Source organism: Mirounga leonina, unplaced genomic scaffold (genome assembly GCF_011800145.1).
Source record: "Mirounga leonina isolate KUSES-001 unplaced genomic scaffold, KU_Mleo_1.0 Mir_53, whole genome shotgun sequence".
In the NCBI taxonomy this organism is placed as follows: Eukaryota; Metazoa; Chordata; class Mammalia; order Carnivora; family Phocidae; genus Mirounga; species Mirounga leonina.
The window spans coordinates 45,012,815-45,034,334 of record NW_023270807.1 but is presented as its reverse complement, the minus strand read 5'-3'; the positions used below and the strand labels follow the sequence as shown (position 1 = coordinate 45,034,334).

Sequence of the window (21,520 nt, the reverse complement as noted above, 5' to 3'; positions counted from 1 at the left end):
AGATGGGACAGTTGAGGCACCGAGTAGTCAAAGAAGTTACTTTAGGTGATAAGGACAAAGTGAGGGAGAGCATCAGATTGCAATCAACAGAAGCAAACTAGAGAATTAGAGTAGGAACTCCTACAGAATATCAATACAACAAAGGCCAAAAAAACTAGTGATATTTTCTTAAAAGGTTATGTTTCTTTTATAATGATGCTCTTGCAGATACAAAAACTATTTCTGAAAGGGGACCAAACTGTGGGAGAGAAAACAAAGTGGCACCCAGGACTGGAGCTGGGATGGATGCAGAAAACAGTGTAATATTGCCCCTTGTGGGCCATAGCAATTTTGTGGAGTGGCTCTTGGTAGCAGTGCACTAAATACAATTGTGGTAAACTGGGAGCAGCAGCCCCAGCACTGAAGGCAAAGATGGACTGAATTATTAGGTCAGAAGTAGCATCTCCAGCTCAGGAACTCCTGTGTCTGATGTGAGAGCAGGGGTTTCCCCAGTAGAATCTGCTCTTAGAGGTTCTTTAAGCTGCCAAGTTTCAGCCAGCCTCTTGTCAAAAGTGTACAGCGTACAATCCCTTTGTGGGGTACTACGTTCCTTAATTGAACAGGCAGAGATATTAAGGAGAGGTTTCTCATGGGCAGTTTTTCTGTTATGTTTCAGCTGTCATGCAGGTCCAATCATAAAAGGAGCAGTTATGGCAAAGGCAAAGTCTGTTTCAAGCGTTAAACACACACACACACACACACACAGACCCTTTATGATTATTTAAGAAGCTCCTTCCGAAGAGAGTTGGCAGGATACCCTCTCTACCTTCTCGTGAGAAATTCTGCATCAAGGGACCTCATATGCTTATGGGAATTCTTGCCTTCCATCCACTTGCTGGTTCAAGTGATAGATTTACTTGCTGAAATGGGAGGGAGGAGAGATTAAAGGTGACTTGGCAAATTATTTACAATGGTTTGTAAACTCTGCAGTGGCTTAGAAACCTGGATATGTGAAATAAGTAAATGCAAATCTCAAAGCCAAAAGGAACCTGGAAAGTCTAATGAAATAAGTACATGCAGATCTCAGGGGGGCACCTGGAAGGTTATCTAGTTTAATCCCCTGTAGTTGAAGTCTGAATAAAAAAATGTCCTGAGGGGCGCCTGGGTGGCTCAGTTGTTAAGCGTCTGCCTTCGGCTCAGGTCATGATCCCGGGGTCCTGGGATGGAGTCCCGCATCGGGCTCCCTGCGCAGCGGGAAGCCTGCTTCTCCCTCTCCCCCTGCTTAGTGTTCCCTCTCTGGCTGTGTCTACTCTGTCAAATAAGTAAATAAAATATTTAAAAAAACACAAAACAAAACACACACACCCGGGTCGCCTGGGTGGCTCAGTCGTTAAGCGTCTGCCTTTGGCTCAGGTCGTGATCCCGGGGTCCTGGGATCGAGCCCCACATCGGGCTCCCTGCTCTGCGGGAAGCCTGCTTCTCCCTCTCCCACTCCCCCTGCTTGTGTTCCTGCTCTCGCTATGTCTCTCTCTGTCAAAAAAATAAATAAAATCTTACCAAAAAATGTCCTGAGATTGACACAGAGACATACTGCCCCGATCCCTTTCAAAAGACAGAGCTTGGAGCCAGCTGCTGAGATTGGGTCAGGACAGCCTCCAGCTGTCAGCCCCTTCAGGGATGTCCTTGGCTGTGGAGAGCTGTCTCTCCTAACATGGTGCTCTTTTTGGGGCAGCTCACACTCAGCACCTGATTCAGGAAGGGGCTGGAAAGTCTGACCCTTTTCGCCTAGCTTGGGACAACTTTGATGGATCATTTTTGCTCAGACTCCCCATGTGGTTGGCTGAGGCTGTGGTTGGGTCTACTCAACCAACAAGCAGCTCAGTTTCTCCCTCAGTCCAATCCTGTTTCCTTCTCTTCCTTCAGTGTGGTTCCCAAGGGCATTCCCTAATCAACATCATGCACAATAAACCTCATCTTAGACTATGTTTCTCTTAGAGCATGGAGAACCCAACCTGTGACATGTCCCCAAGCATGCTGTACTTCCCAGTGTTGCAGAGTGCACACCTCACAGACAGTCTGTGTTTCAGATAGTGTTAGATAGCTCTTCTATCAGGTGCTGGAATCTGCTTCTCTGCACATTTTGTTAACTAGATCTGTCCTCTCGAACCAACCAGAACGAGACTAGGCTGTCTACATTCTATTTCACTTATTTCCATTCTCTTGCCCTGACTTCTGTACTCTAAAAGGTAAGACAAAGTTTTAGCTGATTCATTATCATCTCCTTCTTTTTTGGTAATTGTGAAACAAAATTGAAGGGAAAAGCAAATGATTCATAGGTCAACAGTTCAGGAAATGTGACGTAGTTCATGTTTCTTTTTAAGCAACTAACCATTACAATTTGGGGTGTGAGGGGTGCTTTTGCAGGAGGAAAGGGCATGGTGGGAGCCAGGGGAGAAACAAAGTGCTTCTTTCAAACACAGATTTGTTTCTATTTAATATCCACACGTTATCATTTCCTTTTTCCACTGTAGCTTTAACTCATCATGTTCTTGTTTTGCTCTCTCCGTGTCTACTGCTACAGCCTTGGCTTGGGCTGTCACAATAACTGCCTCCTCCACACTTACTCTCTTCCACTCCATAGTGCAGTGAGTGAGGTCTCGATAACACCAAACTAATTATTTTGGTCAACAGTTTAAAATACCACAATAAAGCATTATCATAGCAAAAAACTGGCAACAACCCAAATGCCCATCCACGGGAGAATGGATCATTAACTGGTGGCATATTCCTACAACACAGTGCTGTATAACAACAGCAATGAGTGAACAGAGTACTAGCATAACCATCCACATGAATGAATCTCATGAATATAACACTGAAGCAGATCATAAAAGATATCATTCTACACAATTTATACAGCTATAAACTCAAGATAATCTGTGATTTTGGAATGCAGGTCGGTACATTTAGGGAGGGTGAAGTCATGACTGGGTGGGGACACGAAGGAAACTTGGGTGGTGGCGATGTTCCATTTCTTATCGTGGTGGTGGTTAGTGACATGGGTATGTTCACTTTGAGAAAAGTTGCTGAGCTTAACAATTATGATTTGTATGCCTCCCTGTATGAACATTATTCTTAATCAATACATTTGAAAATCATGTAATAATTCCTTTACCTAAAACGTAAAGTCCAAATTCATAGGATCCCCTCAATGACCAGCACACTTCTCAAACCTTCTCTCTAGGTATTCTCTTCGTGTATGTTCACTTCACTCAATCTGAATTTTTTGTCTCTCCCTGAAAGAGACAGCAGGGCATGGTTTCATGAATGAAAGTGGGGTGATAATTGTGGGGCTGATAACACTTACCCTACAGTGCTTTTGTGAGGATTAAATATAAGAATGTACGTGCAGTTCTTGGCACAGTTCCTGAAGCATAGCAGACACTCAGTTCCTTCCTCCTTTTCCCCTCCCACCAGTGCAAATGAATAGACCTATGATAACTCTGGACATTATTAGGGTATTGTAGCTGAAGTCACTTTTTGAGTGGTATTGCCCATAAATCTCATTATCCATTTGGTGGAGTTTATCCCCCAAAGACAGTGACTTGTCTTCAATTCCCAAGAATACAAATCTTGACACAAATGCGACTTTCTTGGGCAAGCTGTCCCAACAAAACTCATACTTTAATGTTTGAGTCAGAACGTTCCCAAATCCCTTGGAAATATCACCACATACCCATTATCTGATAAAGGGATAAAGAACAGCTGCAGCTAAGGAAAGACATTTCATGAGGTCTGGTTTTACTTTATTTGGTCACTGTAGGTAGATGGGGTCATTAGAAGAATCTGAGAGTTTTAGAACTGCAAGCTGCTGCTTCTATTGGTTGCTGTTTTTCAAAATATTATCTTCTTGCTATAAAAATGCTTTCCTTCTCATGCCAGATTTCATAAAGACCTTCCATCTGGCCTGTCTAGTCTTAAGACTAGAATCTTGAGATGCTCATTCCTCTTACAACTTGCAGTTTAAAATGATCCAGATGTAGAAGAATTAGGTTTTACAGCTTTTTCTAAAGGATTTTGTCTTCCTAATCCTACAACTACATGTATTGAGAACTGACCAACAGGAGACAGCTCTAACAACGAACCTATTACAAGTTTTCTGCTGGCTATGTTATTTTTCATTTGGCATGCTTTAGGAGAATAAAACCATGAAATAAAAGCATTGAAATCTATTAGAATAAGGACCATAGAGAATCAGGTAATCCATAGTGAATCAGGTAATCCATAGTGGGCAAGACAAAAAGGAGAGAGAGAGAGAGAGAGAACACTAAGAATGAAAAACAAGACTAGAATCAAACTGTATTAGAAATAGAATCCTCATGGATTTTACCAGTTTGTTGTGATCTAGGAGTATGCCAAATTGACTTTATAAATTCTGATCCTTATAAATTCTGATCTTCTAAATTCTAAATTCTTTATAAATTCTGGTCCTTAATTTCTTAATCCACAAAATGTGGCGAGGGATACTAAATTATGAAAAGTAGATGGGATACTGATGAAAGCCCTTTCATTCCCAGGAAGATAGACTTTGGTAAATTCACTCACCTGGGCCCCAAGCTGTAGGGGCCACACAACGACTCAGGGAGGAGGAAACAAGGGAGTAGTTAGCCACTCCAAAGAGCTGCTGCTCCATTTCCCCCTTTCTCTCCCCTGTTCACCCATCTGCTCCCCTTTTCTCCTTCCTTGTCCACCCATCTGCTCCCTCCTTGCTCATAAAGCATATTTATCTTCAGTGTTTTCCTGAAGTTAATGTTCATATAATTTCATATGTAGAAAAATGTGGGAGGTGGAGAAAAAAGGAGTGTACAGCAGGAGATACCCTGAGATGGCCCTGACAGCATATGGTATGAACGACAAACTGCCATTCGGTTGAAATTCATCCCTTGAGCACCTTCGAGCTTATTTTCTCATGTAAATAAGCCTACAGAAATGGAGGAAAGGCCTCCCCCTATTAAAATGTTAGCTTTCGATCTTTTACTTTTAAAGGGTAGCACAGAAATAAAATTCTAAGGACCACAGACACATGAAAAAAAAAAAGGCATGTGCATAAAGGCAAGGCTTGGGGAATCAGATGTTTGAGCAATGAGAAGATAACCCAATGGTCAGGGCCTAAGGTTTTCTGTAAAGGGATATATTTTTGATTTGAAGCCTTGGAATCTTGGTGGTGGTGGTGGTGGTGGTGTAATATGTTGATAGAAAGGAGCTTCAGCCGGTTGGGGCAAGGTGCTGCTGGTGATAATCTCACTTTGCTCTCCAATAATAATTTCATCAAACAGCAGGAAATAGGAACATTGCTGTGTCACCTGAACTAGCAGTGTGTCCTAGATTTTGTTTCTTCCTAAATACTCTCTCTGAGAAATCCTGACTTGGTTATTTACCTCAAAAGAAAAGAAATTTATTTACATAATTGATGCTGACCAGGCATCTGTAAGAAGAAATGGGGAGCAAATGTTTTAATAGGTACCAAAATGGCTAATGAATGTGACATCAGGGTGAGTATCAAGGGAGGTTGTGATTTATGCGTCAACATGTGCCCAAGGGAATGGTGTGTCCTGGAGGATACCCAGAAACACCTGGCCTAGGAATATGCCCCAAAGTCAAGTCACCATGGGCAGAAGAGAAAATGAAAACTTGAGTTTACTGTTGGTGATGTTGATTCCTGTGGAATTTTTAAATTTGCCAGGTGGTAGATATAAATGGCCAATTTGAATACTTTTTAATATAAAAATAATCTGTGAAGTCTTCATCCCTGGAAATCCTTTTGAAAGGAACAATTACCACCTAAAGGAATATTTAAGCATGCATTTACCAAGACCCTGAGAACCAGAGTTTTGGCTACATTATTTATCGAGCTCCTTTCCGGCTCTGTCATTACAAGTCTCAATTTATACAGAGATCTGTAGCTGTCCCTGGGTTTCAAAAGCCCATATGAGGTGATGATGACATAATAGTTAAGTTTTATCAACAATGATGAGTCAGGATTTGAATGAGTTTCTCTGTATAGCTCTCTAGTGATAAAATATCTGGGCAGAAGTATTTCTCCCACCTCTAGGCAGCAAAATGGTTCATTGTGGAGGTGCTATGCAATTTCAGAAATAAGCAACACACTTTGCTTTAAACATGGTGCAGAAATTGAACTGAGTCCCACTCGGGAGGCTTGCTTCATTTTCACAGTTCTATGGTCTAGGGGCTAAAGTTCTGAAGGGAGGAGAAAGGCAGGCAGGCATATTTTCTGCACTTGTTTAGTGGGCCTCAAAAGCCTCTGCTCATTTATTTGTTGAAGACAGGGTCATCTCATTTAACTCAGCAGGAGTACATGTGCACCAGCTAGTGCAGAAAGGCTGGCTCATAATTTTCTGTGTTTCAAATATATATTTCAAAGGTATTTCCAATATACTCCCCATGGAAGAGGATGCACAGGCAACCAGACCCAGGCCCCTGCTTCCTGCTCCATAAATGGTTAAGTCAGGGAAGCCTCAGATTCACAGGTCCATCCTGGGTGTTTAAGGTCAGGCACATTATGTCCAAATGTGTAACCAGAGAAAAATGTGACCCGGAGTAATGTCGAGTTCAGAAAAGGAGCAGAAGCTGTTGGAGCAAGGGGTAAAAGAAGAATGGTGGGAGAACCCCACTTTTGGGAAAAACACCCCTCCCCCAACTTATTTGACCATCTGTTACCCTCCTGGACTCAGAGATATTCGATGCAGGAGGCAGGGAAGGACAGTGAGGAAGGTTAGGAAGAAGCATCCGGGGAGGCTGACACCCTCTGTCTCATCCTTCTAACTCAAGGACAAGCAGGGTTGAGTTGAATCCAAAATGGGACACAGCCCCCCAAAATAAAAAATACAAAAGTATGTATATTTTAACTATGCAAAACGATGTATCATCCTGTGATAGCAGCAGGAACCCCTTCCATTTAGCCTGGATGCCCTTTCATCTTCATTATGCAGGGAGCCAGTCTCTCACCTTGCAGTATTGGGTGGAAATAGCTAAAGACTAAACTTCCTGTCTCAACTCTCACTTTCAAGGTTTATTTTGTAATTTAAGGAAATGAGGCAACCCCATCACCTGCCCACCTGGGGATTTTCTTTATCGGGACTAAGCACATCATTATTTTCTGAGGGCTGGAGCAACCGCACCGTCCTTTCTAATCAAAGGTTTTTCAATCAGCGTTGCTTTGAAATCACCTCGTCCCCCAGCGGTCCTCGCCGCACACCCTTCTCCGCGTGATTTCCACTCAAGTTTTTTCCTCCTAGCACCCCTCCCACATTCATGTCATCTTTAAGCCGCCTCAAATCCTTTTGCAAGGAAGCAGGATAAAATTCTTAAACCACAGTTATACACAATGTCGACACTCAGCTTCACACATCTGAGGGTGGTCTGACCGAGAAATGCGTTCCTTACTAGGAGGTCCACGGGGAGGCACAGTGCCCAGGCGACCCCCGGAGTCTCCCTCCCCGTGCCCCAACCCCCACCGCCTTCGCGCCCCAGAGGGGGCAAAAGTCCCTACACCAGTGCTTGAGCCCCTGGCCCGAGGAGGGGGTGAGCAGGGAAGCCGAGGTCGTCCCCGGCAGCGGGCGCCCCTCACCTTGTGGGCGGTGCGTGCAGCCGCGTCGCACTGGGTGACCTGGGGCGTCCCGCTGGCTCCCGAAGTCTCACTCCGAACACGCTCGGTTCTCTCCTGAGCTCTGTCAAAGCACAGCTTGTTTCCACATCGGGCTCTAGGGCACGCTGGGCTCGGGGCGCTGGCCCCTCGGGCGTCCTTTGCCCGCGCCCGGGCCCCCAGGCTGCGGCGAGAAGGAGCCGGGAGCGCGGCGCGCTGAGCAGCCCCGTGGCGCGGCGGGCGGCAGGCGAGGCGCTTTGCGAAGTCTGGGCGCCCCGACTGGAAGAGGAGGCGAGAGCGAGAGGGGGGAGGAGGCGGAGCAGGAGCGGGAGCAGGAACAAGAACAGGAGCAGGGGCCAGTCTACTAAATCACCCGGCAGGTTGCAGACGCCCAGGACACCAATGAACGGCGAAGGGGGTGGGACCCGGGTGCAATGCGGGCGGTGGCCGTGGAGGAGAACTTGGGGGTCGGAGCTCCGAGGTGCTTCAGGTCTTGCTTAGGCTGTAAAAGAAAAATTCTGGGGCTGGTGGCGCCCTCAGGGCTCCCAGTTGCAAACACTAGAGGGCAGCGCTGTCCATGCTATAAGCCTGGCTTACGGATTTGGTGGTGTGGACAAGCGTCCCACATCCAGAGCCCTTTGTTGGGGGCTGCCCAGGAGGAGAAGGGTCCAGGTGGTGCAAGGAAGGGCAAATCCCATACTTTTTCTGTGGCCAGCCTTGGTTGGGGAGAGAGGGAATACAGTCGTTGACTCCTCCAGGCAAACCCTATGGAAGTGAATTACTCATCTTTCCTTGAGGGGAAAATTACAGTCAGCATCCACAGGGTGCTTTAAGGAGAGGGATGGGAAGAAGAGGATGAGGAAGAAGTAGAGGAACATTGGGGTGGGGAAAAGTGGAAGGGGGCAGAGAGGTAGGGAAAGCAGAGGTTAAAAGGGGAAGGGGAAATGTTGGAGGTGATATTTCAGGTTGGCAAGGTCTCTTGTGCTCTTCCCAGTGTTCCAGAGGTATCCACCTGCTTCAAGGCCAGAGGAGTAAACTTGGGAGGGACTTTATAGAATCCTGGCACTGTTGAAGGAAGCTTCCTGAGGGCTGGTTGGTTACTTCCCAGAGGGAACTTGGGTGGCTCTGAAACCTTGGAGCTTCATATAGATTGATTACCTGATATTTTGGGAGGAAAAAAAAAATCAGATTATTTGAACTACAACCCTGGCAGATGGGAGAGGAGAGATGGGGAGTTATAAAATAGAATAGCAAATCTTATGCAGACTATATGATCTGTAGACAGCCTGATACAAGTTGAAAGGACTTGGGAACCTCTGTAGACAACCCATATATTTCCCCAAAATGCCTGCCTCACACTTGCCTTTCTAGTGTGTGGTTTTATGGCTGAATTGAGAAGGCTTTATTTGATTTGATTTAATTTTTTGGTAGCTTGGCTTCTCTAAAACAAATGAAATCCTTCTTCAATTCAGAAAGCAAGCATGCATGCCCTTTTTCCTGCCTTCTGAAGTGCTTTTCAGGATCAGCAGTGGCTGGGTGGTGGTGTGAAGGGGAATTTCACTGAAAAGAGAAAGGAAGGTTGGTAAACTCTAGTCATGAATTGTGATTTGCTTCTGTTAATCCTAAGAGAAAAATCCTTTAGTACACTAAAGCCAAACAGGAGGATGGGATGGAAGGATATTTTCCTACCAAAGAAAGATAGTACTTCCAAGACATCGGTTTGAAATGTGTTTGATGTTAGAGCTGTTATGTAAAAACATACAGAACAAGAACCTTTCCTCATTTTAGAAAAGAACCTCATAGGATTAAATTTTTTTTTAGATACCCCAGGAGTAAATGAGGATAGGGTTCTGTTCTGGCAACTCTGGAATCCTTCCAACAGATGAATAAAATTTGAGTTCATTTTTGTCTTTTTTTTTTTAATTTTTTTAAAGAATTAGCTTACTAATTCTTTGATTATTACAGTGTTAGCAACTATGGAAACATACATTATACATTTGGAAACTCTCCTGAACATACCTCAGCATACCTTGGCTTTAGAGGTAGATTTTAGCTTCATGAGATTCATGGTTATTCTCAAGCTATTAATTAATTTCTAGGATGTACTTTATCAGTTTTAATGAAATACAACATCTGCTTAATAGCAGCTGATAATTCAATTTGTGGCTTGCCCATTTGATTTTCCATGGGGCTCTATGAGTACTTTAAGATGGTAGGTATATGTAAATTATGTGCTGATTTCATAATGGAGAATTCCTTGTCATGTAACAAAAAATATCTATAAAGATATTGAATGGAGCCTTGGGTACATGGCGTAACAAATTTATCAACTGTGGTGAGAATTCAAAAGTCGTTATGAAGGAATGAACTGATCAAATTCATTCACTCATTCAAAAATGCTGGTAAACACCTGCCCTTTACCAGGCATGAGCCAGCTTCTAGGAATACAATAAAGAAGACACAGTTTCTTCTTTGATGCACTATAGAATATAGAGGGAAGACCGATTCACAAACTAACAAAGCCAATCCTAAATAACAGTTGGGAGAAGGGGGAAGTACAATGTTCTGTGGAAGCACAAAGGAGGGCACTCTGATCCAGCCTTGAGGATCAGGGAAAACCAGCTGGAGGTACGGGTGGTGGTTGTGTGTGTAAAGGAGAAGGGGTGGTTGGTAGTGGTGGGGAGTGGGAAAAATGATGAACAGTAGCTTGTGTCCATCCCCCAAACACATCCTAGTCCTATTTGTTAGCTTTCTGCTAGGATGCTGGAAACTTACTTAAATATATGAAGAAGCAAGCATACACATGCTGCATTTTCCTCATATGAATTAGACTAGAATATTCTTCAGGTAGGGACTATGTATGACTTTTTCATGTCACCATTATAGAGAAAAGTCAAGACTAATAGACATTTGCCTGGAGTTTCCTACCTCCACTGTGGAAGTGGAAATAAAATGGAAAAGGAAGGAGTTATGGTGGGGAGGAGCTCATGCTTACTGAGTTTACACTGTCCTAGGTTCTCTCCATATGGTATCCCACCAAACAATCCCAACAACCCTATGATATACTTATCTCTTTTACTGTTGCCTTTTTTTTTTTTTTGAGAGAGAGTGAGAGAGTGTGTGTGGGTGGGGGTGTGAGGGAGGGCAGAGGGAGAGAGAGAGAATCTTAAGCAGATGCTGGATTTCATCTCACAACCCTGAGATCATGACCTGCTGAAATCAAGAGTCAGATGTTTAACCAACTAAGCCACCCAGGTGACCCTTTACTGTTGCTTTGGAAGAATGAACTTCAAATTGCATTCTGTGTTCATGGTGTGATAAAGGCGAGAGGGAAAGGATGAAATGTCTGTAGGTAGCTTTTTGCACTAATCAGTGGTCAGTAAGTTATGCTATGGGATCAAAGCATAAACCCCAAAGATATATATCTTTGGTATATATCTTGCCTACGGTAAATATTAGCTGTGAATTGGCTATAGGTCCACTCCATGGGTTCATTAGGGGACCTAGGTTGATGGGGTTAGACCAGTTTTTTTTTTTTTTTTTAAGATTTTATTTATTTGACAGAGACACAGTGAGAGAGAGGGAACACAAGCAAGGGGAGTGGGAGAGGGAGAAGCAGGCTTCCCGTGGAGCAGAGAGCCCGATGCGGGGCTCGATCCCAGGACTCTGGGATCATGACCTGAGCCGAAGGCAGACGCTTAACAACTGAGCCACCCAGGCGCCCCGGGGTTAGACCAGTTTTTAGAGGGAAGAGTAATAGTATAATATCACAATGGCTCCGGGCGCCTGGGTGGCTCAGTTGGTTAAGCGACTGCCTTCGGCTCAGGTCATGATCCTGGAGTCCCGGGATCGAGTCCCACATCAGGCTCCCTGCTCAGCAGGGAGTCTGCTTCTCCCTCTGACCCTCCTCCCTCTTATGCTCTCTGTCTCTCATTGTCTCTCTCACAAATAAATAAAGTCTTAAAAAAAAATTAAAAATAAATCACAATGGCTCCTAAAGCTTTTACTCAATTATAGGATAAATCACTTCTATTCATATTCCATTTGCTAAAGTAAGTCATATGGCTGAGTATGCTTCCTCCAAGGAGAGATTCCAGGAGGGGCTCTGTAGAGATGGGCCTGGTAGTGACAAAATATGGCAAACAAATTATCAATTGACAAGTCTCCAGCGATGCTTTTGAATGAAGGCATTTTGTCTTTAAAATATTTATTTGTCATTATTAAACTATGGAAAGAGCCCAAGTGTCCATTGACTGATAAATGGATAAAGAAGATGTGAGATGTATATATAATTGAATATTACTCAGCCATAAAAAAGAATGAAATCTTGCCATTTGCAACTATGTGGTTGGAGCTAGAGAGTATTATGCTAAATGAAATAAGTCAGAGAAAGACAAATACCATATGATTTCACACATATGTGAAATTTAAGAAACAAAACAGATGAACATATAGGAAGGGGGAAAAAAAGAAAAAAGAGAGGGAAACAAACCGTGAGAGACCCTTAAAGACAGAGAACAGACTGAGGGTAGATGGAAGGAGGTGAGTGGGGGATGGGGTAGTTGGGTGATGGGTATTAAGGAGGGCACTTGTGGGGCGCCTGGGTGGCTCAGTCAGTTAAGCGTCTGCCTTCAGCTCAGATCATGATTCCAGGGTCCTAGGATCAAGCCCCACGTCAGGCTCCCTGCTCAGCAGTGAGTCTGCTCTGGCTCTCCCTCTGCCCTTCCCCTTGCTCGTGCTCTCTCTCTCTCCCTCAAATAAATAGAATCTTCAAAAGAAAACTATAAAAAAAAAAAAAAAGGAGGGCGCTTGTTAGGATGAGCACTGGGTGTCGTATGTAAGTGATCAATCACTGAATTCTACTCCTGAAACTAGTATTGCACTGTACGTTAACTAACTGGAATTTAAATAAAAATTTGAAAAGAAAAAAATCATTGATTCTATTGGCTGATGGTGTTCACCAACCTCAGGATATAAGGAACAAAATAATGAATCTAGGCTGACTAACTTAATTGATGATGATATGTCATCAGGATCCAAACTTTACAGGCATAGTTGTCCGTGCACTAAGAAAAAGCTTTATTCTCTGGGCATCCACTGGCTATTTCTGAGCATCCACTGGCTATTTCTCCGTGCCTTATTTCCATAAGGAAATGAGTAAGGCAGAGTAGGTAGATTAGGAGAACCCTATCATGGAACTAAACCTCAGGCTCTGGTAGTATTGGCAGTGGCTCATGATCAACATACTTCTTTACTGAAAGTGATCATGAGAAGCAGCTCACTCAGTGAAGAGTAGAAAGAGTTAACACATTTTCAATAAATATTTCTTAAACACCCCCAGCCAGGACATTTGAAAGACATACATCTGGTTCCTCCCTCAAGAAACTCCAAAGTCAAGGTAGGGGAAGGCACTTACATGAATTACTACATGAAAGAGCTGAAGAAGCAGAGAAGCCTCTGTGAAGGAATTGGGGCTAAGCTGAATTTGGAAAGACATGCAGGGTATGACTAGGCTCTCTCTGTGTATGGCTAATCTTTCTGTCTCAGTGCCTGTCTTCTTGCCCTCAGGGAAAAGGAGGAACTCAGGGGTAAATACTTTGCCTAAGAATATAGATGTAGCTGAGTTGAGATTTAGACTCAGGACTGGCTCTAAAGATCTTGCAGTGTGTTCCAGGGACGTGCTGGTGGAGTGCTGAGGAAAAGGAGAGATTATGGGCCTTGCTTGTGGGACTCAGTTGGCTGTAGGACTCAGACTCACCAAAGCAGGGGATTTCTGTGGCAGAATACGGCAGTGCGGATGTGTGTGTATGGGGCGTGTTGGGTGGACCGATCACAGAGTGCCTTAAGATATGTTTATTATTATTTATTATTATTAGTCATATTACTTTGCATAGAGATTTACGACTCTCAAAACACTCTCACTGTCTCTGCAAAACCCAACAATTCCACATCATTTTTAACAAAGAAACAGGGTTTACAATATAACATATTAGGTGATGATAATACCTTAACTTTATATATATTTATTGACTTATTTGTAAAGCTTTATTGAGGTATAACTTACATAACCTAACATTTGCCCATCGTGAGTATACAATTCATGGGTTTGTTAAATGTGCAGAGTTGTGCAGCCATCATCAGTCCAGCAGGAGAACATCTCCATTACCCTAAAAATTTCCCTCATGCCTGTTTACAGTCAATGTCCCTGCTCCCACTGCCTGTCCTAGGCAGCCACTGATCTGCTTTCTGTCTTTATAAATTTGCATATCAGTGCATATAAATATGCAATATTATGCGTCTGGCTTCTTTTACTTAGCACAATGTCTTTGGGTTCATCTGTATGTAGCAAGTACCAGTAGTTCCTTCTTTCCAATTACTGAATTGTTTTGCATTATATGGATATGTAATACTTTTTTCCCTAGTCTTGTCACCAGGGGCTGAACATTTGTATAATTCCCTAACTTTAAATAGCACTTTTACATTTACAAATCACTTCAGCATATATTATCTTAATTGACCCTCACGAATCAGGGGAGAAGTCAAAGCAGGTTGCTGTTCTTACTTTATCATGACAATAAGGATGGTAATAATAGCTGACATTTATGGAGTTCTTCCTATGTGCAGTGCTGCTCTAAACATATTATGTGTATTAACTCATTTAATCTTTGCAACAACATTTGCGGAGAGGGCTATTATTATCCTCATCTTTTAGATTGGTAGATTGGTTCAAAGAAGTTAGGCAACATTCCCAAATCTTTGTAGCCAGAGAATGGCAACACTGAGGTTTAAAACCTGGCTGGCACCAGGAGTGAGGCCTAGAGAAGTCAGCAGATAAATTATTTAAGGCCATCGTCAATACATGGAGGTGTACTTTCAATGTAGATATATTCAATATAAAATTGTTTATCAGATCCCCAAGAATTTTAGAGAAATCTGACACCTTAGACATTAATATATAGTATACTTTTTTTTTTTTTTTTTTGGTACAGATAAGGATATAAGCTGTGAAAAGAAAGATAGGTATGGCCTTTTCCAAAGTCACACGTCTGGTCAGAGGCAGGGTCTGCATTAGATCCCAGGTCTCCTGACTTCAAAGTTGGTACTTTCGTCATTAGCATCCTCCTTAAAGATTGATACAAAGCCTGGTGTGCTGGGAGACAGAAAAAGAGTGAGTTGTATTGAATATACTGAAACTGAAAGAAAGAGCATCATGGAGACACAATTGCTTTTCTTTGAATCTGCGGTGCAAAGAGTGCATGTCTGGGAGCCCCAAACCTACTTTAGTTCCAGCAAATTCTTGAATACACAGGTAACTGGGTCAACATGGGAATTCCATGTGTCTATACAGAGAGAATTAGCCACAATCCTTTCAGAAAGTGTTGGTATTAAAAAATGTTTTTATTTTTTTTAAAGATTTTATTTATTTGAGAGAGAGAGAGCATAAGTGGGGGCAGAGGCAGAGGGAGTGGGAGAGGGAGAAGCAGACTTCCTGCTGAGCAGGGAGCCCGATGCCAGGCTTGATCCCAGGACCCCGAGATCATGACCTGAGCCAAAGGCAGACACTTAAGCAACCGAGCCACCCAGGCACCCCTAAAAAAGGTTTTAAATTAAAGTTAATTACATAAGGCTCTGGAAATTATTATTAACAAATACTTTCCAAAGCAAGTCCTTGGAAGGAAAGTAGATTGAGTTTCTCACAAGAGTCTCTCTTAAAATTTCAGCCCTAGGAACTTCAGACATCATAATGGCAGCACCAATGGTGAAATATTCTGATATTTTACCTTTCCCTCAGTGGATTTCCAACTCCTTCCTTTCTTCTTACATTTTGAGTAAGGGTCCCTAATGTTATAGCTTAAATGGTCCTCCATGTGGGAGGTGGTTCAAGCCTTCTTCTCACCGCTGTCTTGTTCTCCACGGCCATGCTGCACGGTGAAGGAAAGACTGTGCCTCCCCCAGCACTGTTGGGGAGCTGTTGGGCAGTATGGGATGCAGAGCTGACTCCCTCCAGGCACTGGATTCTCTTTTCATCATAGCTTCAGCAGACTCGGCTTTACATCCTAGGCTCTAGAGGTACAATGTCGAGGCTTGGTTTTCACCACCCCATATTCTTTTCTTACCCAAACAGGCCTATTCAGAGATTTGAGTTATTCACATTTTTTCCTATTATCCCTACAGGTGAAGATCTATAGCATTTCATGGAGGAGGCAGGATTTAGGATGGTCTGGAAGGAATGATGAGTACGACTGGACAAATTTTGGGAAAGTCCTATTCTGAGTAGAGGGGCAATTTATGCTAGCTAATGTGTGAAATTCATTTGAATCATAAGATAAAGTGTTCAGCGCATAAAATAGTTCAGTGTGACTGACCTTGGGGTGTGTGTTTAGGGGTCAGGGCTGGGGTAATGTTTTGGAAATTATCCTTGAAAGGAAGAGGAACCCTGCCAGTCACCATAAGGAGTATGAAGGATCTTAATCTGGATTGGATCACAGCAGGTCAAGACAGCAAGCAAGGAAAACCAGAGCTATTGCAATAATTATGTGTGAAGTTATATGAAGCAGAAATAAGACAGAGGTTATGGATACTATAGAAATAGGGAAGTATTTGAGACAGACCTAAAAAGGCAAAATCAACAGGATTTGGTGATGAACTAGAGAGGAGGGGCAGGAGGGAAAAGGAATGTTGGAATTTCACTTGTTTCTAGGCTGGGAGATCAAAAAATGCAAAAATAAAAAGAAAGTAAATAGAAGAACCCAGAAGGCCATTTTGAATACAAGTGTCTAGAGGTCTGTGACAGACCTCTTGAACAGACAGAGCCAATTCAGCGGCTTCCTCAGGTTTGTGTTCTGCTTTTGTGCAGACCGTCTAATTGTTGGACCAGAGAGTGGCAGGTTCTTGTTCTTTATCAGAAAAGTTCTACACACTGATTTCAATCAACACTCTGATTAATTGAAAGTCATTTTACTGGTAAGAAAAAGGTGGGTGAAGGATAGGTAGGTTTGAGGAGAGGAGAAGAAAACATGAGAGAAGGGGATTTCACTTATTAACTCTATTCTTTCTGATGTGTTTCCCTGGCACAGCGGTTTCTAAACCTGGAGACGCATCACAATCATCTGGCGAATGTAAAAATTAGAGCACCAAAACCCAGACCCTGCTCTAGACCTACCGAATTAAAATCCCTGAGGCTGTGGCCCCCAGTGGCCCTGGAAACTGTGTTTTTCAGAGACTTCCCCAAATGATTCCTCAATGTGTTAAAAAGAAAACGAAAGGACTCATATACAATGTATTTTCGACATAGTAGTTTTGTCTTAGAATAGGTTTTCTCTAACTGTTCAGATTATACAGACCTTCTTTTACCCTGCCAGATGTTTAATTGTTGTTTTCGTCTGCTCAGGCTGCCATAACAAAATAACACAGACTGGGTGGCTGGAAAAAAAAAAAAGAAATGTATTTTCTCATGGTTCTGGAGACCGTAGAGTCCAAGATCAAGGTTCTAGCAGACTTCAGTTTCTGGTAACATTTTCTTTTTGGCTTGCAGATGGTTGTGTTTCTCTGCCCTCACATGGCGGCAAGAGAGAAAGAGACAGAGAGACAGAGATGGTTGGGGGGAGGGAGGGAGAGAGGGAGAGAGGCAGAGAGAAACATATCTTTTATAATGACACTAGTCCTGTGGGATCAAGTTTGCACCCTTATGATTTCATTGAACCTTAATTACCTCCTTAAAGGCCCTATCTCCAATACAGTCACATGAGTGGTTAAGGTTTCAACGTATGAATTTTAGGCGGACACAGTTCAGTCCATAGCAGTGGTCTACAAAGCCAATTTCACCATCTCAAATGAGATTTGCAACAACAATAAGACATACATACATGCGGAGTGTCATTCTAGCTTCTCTTCATTACAGTTATTAACACTCTACCTACTTTCTCACCACTGTTTTAAAATTTTACAAAGCAGAAATTTAAAAAAATCTGTGAAATCAAGAAACAAAATTCTTTATAAAGCATCAAAGTGATGCATCCTGTTGTTTGGTAGGACATATCAGAGTAATCTTAGCAGTCTGGGATAGTAGGGTTAGTCCAACTCTTGATTCTTGGATCACTTGCACAGAATTATAGACTTTAATAATTTGTTTAAGGATTAAAATAATCATTTTGTATTTCAGGTAAAAATAGTTTTGTTAGCATATAATAATAACCATAATATCCATGTAGCAGGGTTATGGTGGAACCAAGATCCAAATCCAAGTTTTCTGAGACAAATTTTGTGTTTTTTTCCAACCCAGCTTGACTTCTTATTTCCTGCCATTGTTCTAATACAGTATTGTTCTACTAATTTCCTGGAATGTCGGAACAAAGTACCACAAGCTAGCTGGCTTCGAACAACAGAAATGTATTCTCTCACAGTTCTTGGGTGTGGAAGTTCAAAGTCAAGGTTTGGGCAGGGTGATGCTCCCTTTGAGATTCTGGTAGACCCTTCCTTACCTCTCCCGGCTTCTGGTGGTGGCCAGCAGTCCTGGGTGTTCCTTGGCTTCCAGCTCTATCAGTGCAGTCTCTGTCTCCTTTGTCACGTGGTGTTCTCGCTGTGTCTCTGTCCTTATGTGGCATTTTCCTCTTCCTACAAGGAAACCGGTCATATTGGATTAGGGCCCACTCTAATGACCTCATCTGAACTGAATTACATCTGCAAAGATCCTATTTCTGAACAAGATCACATTCACAGGCACAAGGAGTTGGGACTTCAACATATCTTTCTGGGGACATGATTCAACTCATAATATCTGGTAATCCAGCAAGAGCTCCTGGATTTCTGTACCAGACAATCACCTTTGTCTCCACATTAATACAGTATGCTATCTCACTGAGGAGACTGTTCTATAATTTAGACAACATTATTAATTTAAACAATTCTTTAAACTAAAAAGAAAATGTCTAGTTAATTTATACTTGATTGCTATGCATTCCTTTTAGGAGTAGAAAGTATTATTTTATGGAGGAAAAAAAAGATAATCAGAATGCTTAAGTGCCTGAATTCAGAAGGGTTTTTATGTATCTACAGGAACACAAACTCTGGAGTTTGTGGAGTTAAAATTTTTTTCCTCAGTATAACCATGGGCATTGATCTTGATGGTACCACTGATAGTAGATTTCTTCCTTATTTTTTTTCTTCTTCCTTATTTTTTAAGCTTTTATCAAGTCTCTGCAGTGCACCAGGATTTCAACAGAACAAATAAGATGCTGTCTACCTTCAAATGACACTCACCCTTGCTTTCCCTCCAGAGGGAAAGCACCAACAAAAACTATCTTTGTCCTTGGCAAGACATAATTTAAAAGATATACTGTACCAAATAGGAGAGTGGTAAAAAGATCAACAGAGAGACAGAGAGAGAGAAAGAAAAACTCTAACAAATAGTAATATTCCTCTTGCATTCATGTTAGGATAATTTATTCTGTTGTTTAGAGAGACATTGATAGTATATTTTTTGTTTCAAGGTTTTTAATACTCTTTTTACCTCTGAATCCATTTTTGCTTTCTAATACCTTTTTGTAAATTTATTTTATTTTTTATTTTTTTTAAGATTTTATTTATTTATTTGAGAGAGACAGAGAAAAAAACGAGCAGGGGGCGGGGCAGAGGGAGAGAGAGAGAGCGAGAAGCAGACTCCCTGCTGAGCAGGGAGCCTGATTCAGTGCTTAATCCCACGACCCTGGGATCATAACCTGAGCTGAAAGCAGATGCTTAACCAACTGAGCCACCCAGATGCCCCTAATTTATTTTTTAAAAGATTTTATTTATTTATGTATTTGAGAGAGAGTGAGTGAGAGAGTGCAAGTAGGGAGAGTGGCAGAGGAGAGGCAGAAGCAGGCTCCTGCTCAGCAGGAAGCCTAATGCCAACCAGGCTCAATCCCAGGACCCTGGGATCACGACCTGAACTGAAGGCAGATGCTTAACTGACTGAGCATCCAGGGGCCCCTCTAATACTTTTTTTTCTTTCTTTTTTTTTTTTTTTAAAGTGGCCCCTCTAATATCTTTTTTCTTTTTTTTTTTCCTAAGATTTTATTTATTTATTTGACAGAGAGAGAGCACAAGCAGGGGGAACAGCAGAGGGGGAGGGAGAAGCAGACTCCCTGCTGAGCAGGGAGCCCGATGCGGGGCTTGATCCCAGGACCCTGGGATCATGACCTGAGCCGAAGGCAGATGCTTAACGACTGAGCCACCCAGGTGCCAACCCCCCCAATACTTTTTTAAAGCCAGACCTCATGTTCTTTCTCTGAGACCCAGCTTCATGACCTGGCAGATCAAATTTACAATCTGGAGCTGACAGTTCAGAGGCCGAGATGACTGCACAGGTGTGGGTACAATGGCTGTTCTTTAAGTCCCCTAAGATTACACCATGTCTCAGGATCAGATTTTCTAAAGTTCAGAAAAATCATAGTGCACTGTCAGAGTGAGGTTGCACAATCTCTTGGATGTAAATGAGATCAAAAGACAATGTTTTGTATCCTATTTTGATTAAGCTTATAGAGAGAACTATACAAATCTATGCAAAAAATTCAAGATTGCTTAGTAAGCTTAGGAGAGTTTCTGTCTTTGTGTTTGGCTGGGCATTGCCAACACGTTCATAAATAGTCACATAGTGGTGTATTTGAACAGATTTTAATATGGACGGTGGATAAGTCACAAATCTGACTTTTGGTGCTCCTAGATGCATTCCAATGCTGACCCACTATCAAGTAATGATGGAGAGAAAAAAGGCAAGATTTAAGAAGGTCTCAGTTGGCAAGAATATTACATCATATGCTACCTAAGTCTTCACATTGGGTAGTCTGATTTTGTAGAGATTCAAGTGGAAGAGTTTTTTGAAACAAGCAGAGCCCATCTCATTTTCACCCTGCCATCGCTGCCTGTGCTTGTGAACATGAGAAGAGCTTGCTGGCTGAACCACCAATCGACTCTGTTTTGCTTATTAACTGTCCTCAGTTGAACTTGTGCACGTAGCTGACTCCAGGATTTAGCTTTGGGCACTGCTCTATAAACTGTATGAAAACAGTATTTGCAAACAGCATTCACTGTTTTCTAGGAATCCTTGTCACCTACAGGACAAAGTCCAAACATCTTAGCTTTGCCTTCAAGGCCCTGTCCAAATACATCTCTTCGCCTGTGCCCACAGCCAAACCAGTTCATTGCTGTTTGGACAGGCCCAAGCCTTCTCTCCACCAGCCCTTTGTGCATGCTGTTTATTATGCTTGAAATAAGTAACAGGTGATTTAAGTTCTTTCCATTCTTCAAGTTGTACCTCCTTCGTAAAGTCTGTAAGAGATATTCCTTCGATTTAGCCTTATGATGATCTCACCTAGGGGATTTATTTGAAAAAAGGCAAAGCAGACTTTAATGAAGGGAAGGGAAAAATACAGATGTTTTTCCTTCCCCTGAAAAGAGTCAGAGACTAGCATTCAAGTCTTTTGGCTCAAAAGGAATCAGGAATTATGAGATAACATCGTATTGGTCAGCAGGACGCAGGTGGAAGAATGTTCTGATTTAGTGAACCTGTTGTTAGTGCAACCAATAGTAGCTACACCTCCTGACCTCCTCCTTGTCTTAGGAGGAAGAAAGCCAATAACAGATTTCCTCCTATGCAGCATATCTGATATAACTGCTTTAAGGTAAACAGTTGAGCATTAGTAGCAGCTGGTTTTCCTCTGGAAGATCGAAGTCAAGGAGACAGGGACGGTTTTCATGGTCATAGTCCAGGGCTGCAGCAGTGGCCTTATATCTATTCCAAAAAGGATGGTATTACTCTAGCTCTCCTGTAGATACATAATTCTAAAGCCTGAAGACTTTCACCTTTTACCTTTGGCCAACACTCTCAACTTCAAGGCT

The 21,520-nt window shown here is 42.5% G+C and overlaps 1 protein-coding gene across 2 annotated transcripts in view; it reads right to left on the bottom strand.

Moving 5' to 3' along the window:
* HTR1E (5-hydroxytryptamine receptor 1E) overlaps positions 1-18,232 on the bottom strand; it is a 95,746-nt gene extending 77,514 nt beyond the window's left edge. Inside the window, exons 1-3 of one of the 2 annotated variants that reach the window (XM_034991316.1) lie at positions 18,124-18,232; positions 16,987-17,065; positions 7,628-8,144 (exon numbers count right to left, since the gene is read on the bottom strand). The gene's annotated coding sequence lies outside the window, so the exon portion shown is untranslated. Of the gene's footprint in view, positions 1-7,627; positions 8,858-16,986; positions 17,066-18,123 lie in introns of those variants that run through there. The other variant, XR_004676665.1, reaches the window with a different exon arrangement.
* Between the last annotated feature and the right edge of the window lie 3,288 nt (positions 18,233-21,520).